The sequence below is a fragment of the Magnolia sinica genome, chromosome 6 (assembly GCF_029962835.1).
Source record: "Magnolia sinica isolate HGM2019 chromosome 6, MsV1, whole genome shotgun sequence".
NCBI lineage: Eukaryota > Viridiplantae > Streptophyta > Magnoliopsida > Magnoliales > Magnoliaceae > Magnolia > Magnolia sinica.
In genome coordinates, this window is record NC_080578.1 from 46,011,009 (window position 1) to 46,016,546 (window position 5,538).

Sequence of the window (5,538 nt, forward strand, 5' to 3'; positions counted from 1 at the left end):
CAATCAAACAACTATCCTGTTTTTTGGTTGGTTGGTGGGTCTGTGAGGCAAGTTACTGTGCTTAATTTTCTGGTACTTTTTCTTGGCAGATTGCTAAATAAGCTTTGATTTAGGCTCAATTGTCGAAAGAAGAAAATTGTACATGATGAGTAATGCAAGGGTCATTCATTAGTTCTTAACTTCTAACATCTTGATTTATGTTGAAATTTAAGCTTTCAATCCAATGAGAATAAATCATGGTGGGTCATTGCAAGACTAAATTGTGTACAGTGTGGGCAATACAGTTGATGACTGCCTTCATTTTGAAAATAGTACAAAAGGCTTGTTTGGATTTTCCAATGGGTGCCTAACCATGAAGAGATGGGATGAGATTTTAGTACATTGTTTTGTTAGCCAGGGCACTTTTTCATTATTTCAGCTTTTGTTTCCAATCGAAGTATTGTACTAGCAGATATTGCTTTCCTTATTATTATTATTTTGTAACTTTCCATCTGTGTTCCTAATTTATGTTGTGCATGAAGTTATTTGGAAATGTTGTATCTATTATTAGCAAGCAATACTTTTCATTTTCATAGATGGGATCTGCTCTTAAGATGACGTGGCCCAAAAATCAATCATGACCAATCATCAGGCGGTCGCCAATCCGAGATGTGGCCTTCATGGTGATGCTGGTTTTTTGAATTGGCCGCTTGGATTCTGATTCACCCTAAGCAGAGTAGCAGACCTCCTTGAGTAGTAAACCTTGATGATGGTGATGCTGGTTCTAATTGAAAATAAGTTGGTCCATTTGTTCCACTCAAACGACTTTCTTTGGTAGTCCAGCAGACTATGAAACTGAACCTTTTCTAGGTCAAACGATTTGAGCTTGTTTTAGTTGTTTCATTTAAGCAGAGCAAGTTCGATTGGATCTTGCTTGCAGCCAGATGAATGCATAATATTTCTCAATTGGTTTTGATTAAATTATTGTTTGGTTTTATCTGAATTTTGCTGGATCTGAATTGGCACCAACCAATTCTCATTTTACCTTTGATTTGCTGTAGGAAAAATCAGTGAACTGGAATTATCAAATAATAATGCTGAGAGTTCAGCGGATTTTTGTTCCGTAGACTCGGACTGGCCTTCTCCTGATAAGAGATCCATTTCATCAACTAATGTGTATGAGGTGAACTCCCAAGGAAGCTCAACAAGAACTCCAAATTTTGAGTTGTCTACAAGGTGGAGGCATACCCGCAATTTCTCACCCGCTGCAAGCCAGTTAACACTCTACAAGGTGGAGAATCTCTTACAGCCTGTTTGAAGGCAAGTAGAGTGAACCTCAATGGCAGCTACACAGCTCACCAAAGATCGAAAGAAGAAACCAGTCCCTTGGAAATAATGGCAATCATTGGCAACGAGGAGATCATTGACATTAACCAAGGTATGTTAGCTGCTTAGATTGGTGTATAATTAAAAAAAAAAACTAGGATACATGTGGGTCACCTTTTCTTTTCTTTTCTTTTTCTTTTTTTCTTTTTTTTTTAAAACTTTTGAATAAGAAAGTTTTCTCTATTGCTACGGATTTTCGGTGGCCGTGATCTCTATATCTACGGATTTAAACCGTAACAAGTTTTAAAGAGCATGATCCTCTGGCTACGGTCGTACTGTGGGATCGTCATCTTTAGCTACGAATTTTATCCGTAGCTTTTGACCTATATTATGGTAGTGTAGCAAAAAACTGATAATTTAGCGGCGTCTAGCACAACCGTCGGTAAAGGTCCTGACCGCCGGTAAATCCTTTACCGACCGAGGGTTTACCGGCTGTTAACTAACCGCGGGTAAAAGATTTGCCAGCGGTTTACTCGGCCTTTACCGGCGGTTTTGACCGCCGGTAAAGGCCAGTTTTCTTGTAGTGGGACTACCATCCATCCTCGTGGATGGTTGGCAATGTAGATGGCAAGTCTTTTGGTAGGATCAATGAAGGTGAGTTGCTCTCAACATCTCGTTTTCAGCCCTAGGTTTCCTTTCTATGAGAATATCTTTGCTAGCCACAGAGTAAATCAAAATTAATGCCCTGGATCACTCACCTTAATATAAAGGTAACACTACCAATGAATGAACCCTGGATCACTCACACACACTACATTGTCTCTAACAGCTCATCTAACAAGCCGGATACATAATGCCACACGGAGATCTACTGAATCACATTCGTAAGGAGATCCTATCCACCTAGGACGAACTCCCATGTTTATACCACTTGCATGGCATGTGTGTGATGATCCAAACATTCATCAAAGGCTCCATAACTGAACTAAAGACAAAACATAAAAATAAATAAAAATGCATTGACAATCCTAGACATGTAAACAAGGTTGTACAAAAATAATCACGGGTCAGATTTTAGTCATTTCACGCACCACTTTTTAAATGGTTAAGTTAGTCTAATCACTATTGACTTTTGGCCAATGCCACACTTATGGTTCTCCACCACAAATGGATGGTGCACGTCACCATAATCATATGACACATGTATGGTACAAAACGTGGGAGGACAAAAGACTGGATCTCATGCCATCGTATTCCTTGTGATGACAACTAAGAACTTAACATCTCAATCTACAAGGAACATTTCTAAGGGTCTAGCATTTCCTAGCATTTCTAAGGGTCGAGCATTTCCTACTCATTGTATTCAATACAAAAATTGCGTTCAGCATATTTTATGATTTCTTAAGTATCATTTTCACCTAAAGGACAGTACTAAATTCCACAATATGCAAATATCAGAAATGCCATGCACGATATATTAAAGCATTACTAGAACACTTCACTGACACAATGACTTAGGATCTTTTTAAGCGTTTAGAAAACCCATGTCATCAGATTCAAAACTAACAACCACTTTTAATTACCTTTAGTTCAAAGACATCCCTATTTAAGAATGATAAGTCAGCGATTAATAGTCAGCGTCCACAAGATACTCAATAACCGATATAACTCGGATCTCCAACATACTCGGCGATTTGCTCGAGGCGCACTTTGAACAACGCATGGCTATCAGCATCCTGAACAACTCCCGTCTCTTTCTCCATATCCCTCTCCATCAAGGTCCCGTAAACGCCCTTGTGCTTCCCAAACAAAATAAGAACCGGGCCCCCACGCTTTGGAAGAGCTGTCTCCAGCATCTCCTGCTTAATACCTTGGAGCAGCTACCTGCTCTTGTCAATGGATATGTCACATGTTGTCGGTCCCACAACATCCATAACCTCACCCTTCTTCAAGTACAGCTTCCCCCCTTTAAAATCCTTGCTAATTATCCTAACTCGAATATGGCTGGTGAGACAAGAAAATGGGGCCTGGTCATCTTCCTTACAGCCACCACCATCTCTACTACTCGACTTTGATGCCTTGTCATCATGTTTTGATTCATCCACTCTTCTTCTATCCTTCTTTTCTCTATACTCACAATTCAAAGAATCCCTTCTCTCAATCATTTTTCTTGTCAGAAATCTTTAATTCTTGCAATCTCCTCAAGCACTTCTCTTCTTCCACTGAACCCAACTCTGCAACCTGCTTTAAACCAACACTAACTTCTTCCACACTCTTCAAGAGCTTCAAAACCACTTTTGAAGATTCAGAATCACTCCCCGAAATCTCCACCACCTTCCCCTTCAAACCCACATGCCGACTATCAACAACCCTTACAACCTTCCCCACAAAGACCCCCTTTGGCTCCCTCGGCACAAGCTTCTCATCAATCCAAACAACATGCCGGGTCCGGCCATCCGGCCCTTTGGGGGCGACAAGAAGGGTTTCCGGTGGGCGCCCATCACCCTGCTTCCGCTTCGTATCATGAAATTCAGACACAAACCCCAGCCCTTCCGTCCCAGCACGCCGCACATACTGCACAACCTTCACATCCTCTTTAGAATTCCGCCCGATGCCCTTCCCTTCTTTCCATCCGTAACCAGCAAGAAGTGCCGCGCCGAATCCATCCACGGGGACATCATCGAACTCAGCAAAGCCGCGGTCATCGGGCATATCCTCCATATCCGCCTTGTATTTCTGGAGAACGACATCCTCGATGGAATTGGGCGTGTTGGAGCGGACCTGATCGGGTTTCTTGTCGGTAATTTCTTCCTTGTTTCTGAGATTCAAGCCGTAGGAGACATTGGATTGGGCAGCAGGGTCAGTGATCGAGGAGTCTTCAAGCTCGAATCGGAGAGCGGAGTCAGCGGAAGGGTCGGGGATGAGGTTGCGCATCTTCTTAAGGGGATTGAAGGTGTTGGGCTTGGGAGGGATGATGACGTCGGGATTGGGTGCCGCTAGGGTTTTGGAGGAGTCGAATTCGGTGAGGTATTCACGCTGGGATTCGCGATCATCGGATTTCTCTTGGTGTAAGCTGTTCGAGGGTTTTGAAGGGACTGAAGGTTTGGGCTTTGAAGGTATTGAGAATGAAAGTTTCATGGCTCTCTCTGTATTGGGGCAGAAATGAAGAGGAAGAGAAGGAGAGCGAAGACGCAGATCACCTGCGAAAACCTTTTGCCTAACCTCCTATGACGGGAAGCTAGGTGGGGCCCAGCGTGATGTTCGTGAGAAATGCACCCTATTCATCCGTTTTAACGGATCATGTGGGACATGGGCCAAAAATGGAGCAGGGACAAGACTCAGGTGGTTCGCATTATGAGAAAGAGTGAGGATTGACGTTCAAACATTATAGGCCGCACGAGTATTCATCAGGCTAATATTTTTGTATTTCAGTTCATCCGAGTAGATTCATGGACGCTAGTGACCCTGACATGACCTAACAGCTAATGGTCGGTGCTCTGTGCCCGTAATAATTTGTGTTTCATCTATGCTGTATATTTATATCTTCAGATTATTTTATAATATAAAATGAAAATGAAGTTGAGCTAAATCTCCAGTTGACCAAATCAGAGGAAGAAGTATTGAAAGCTTTTCTTAAAAAACGCCAGGTGGTTACAAATGTTTCGAATCAAGGTGATATGAGTTTTTTACATGTAAACCCCACCTTTTACCTGGCGGCTTTTCTAAACGCTCCCAAACTTTACTTTGGAGACTAAACCAATTATGTACCAACACACTATTTGAAGATAAAAATAACCTTACTTTATGAGATATACTTGAAAATACTCTTGCATTCACAGTGGCACCGTGATATCACGATTTTAATCCATAGTCATAAGTCTTTAGCTATGGCCTTTGGCCCTTTTTCTAGTATTGGATGGTGCCACCATGATATCCATGGTGCCACCGTGGACAAAACAATTCCACGGTGCTAACCGTAGCCATTACTTTCGTAGCCATAACTTTATTATATTCACAGCATTAGCTCTCTCGCTACGGATATAAACCGTAGCTATTTTATCTGTAGCGAAAACTTATAAACAACTATAGATAATTAAGCGAGCCTAACATTAAATTCAACAAGCCTCAAAGGAAACTGAGCAAACCAAAACTGAAATTCAAAGAGCCTCAAGGGAAATTGAATGAGGCAAACATAAAATTCAATAAGGCTAATATGAAATTAAGTGAGGCAAA

The 5,538-nt window shown here is 41.6% G+C and overlaps 1 pseudogene; it reads right to left on the bottom strand.

Moving 5' to 3' along the window:
* Window positions 1–2,764: 2,764 nt before the first annotated feature.
* On the bottom strand, window positions 2,765–4,465 carry LOC131248726 (protein MOS2-like; annotated as a pseudogene).
* Window positions 4,466–5,538: the final 1,073 nt, after the last annotated feature.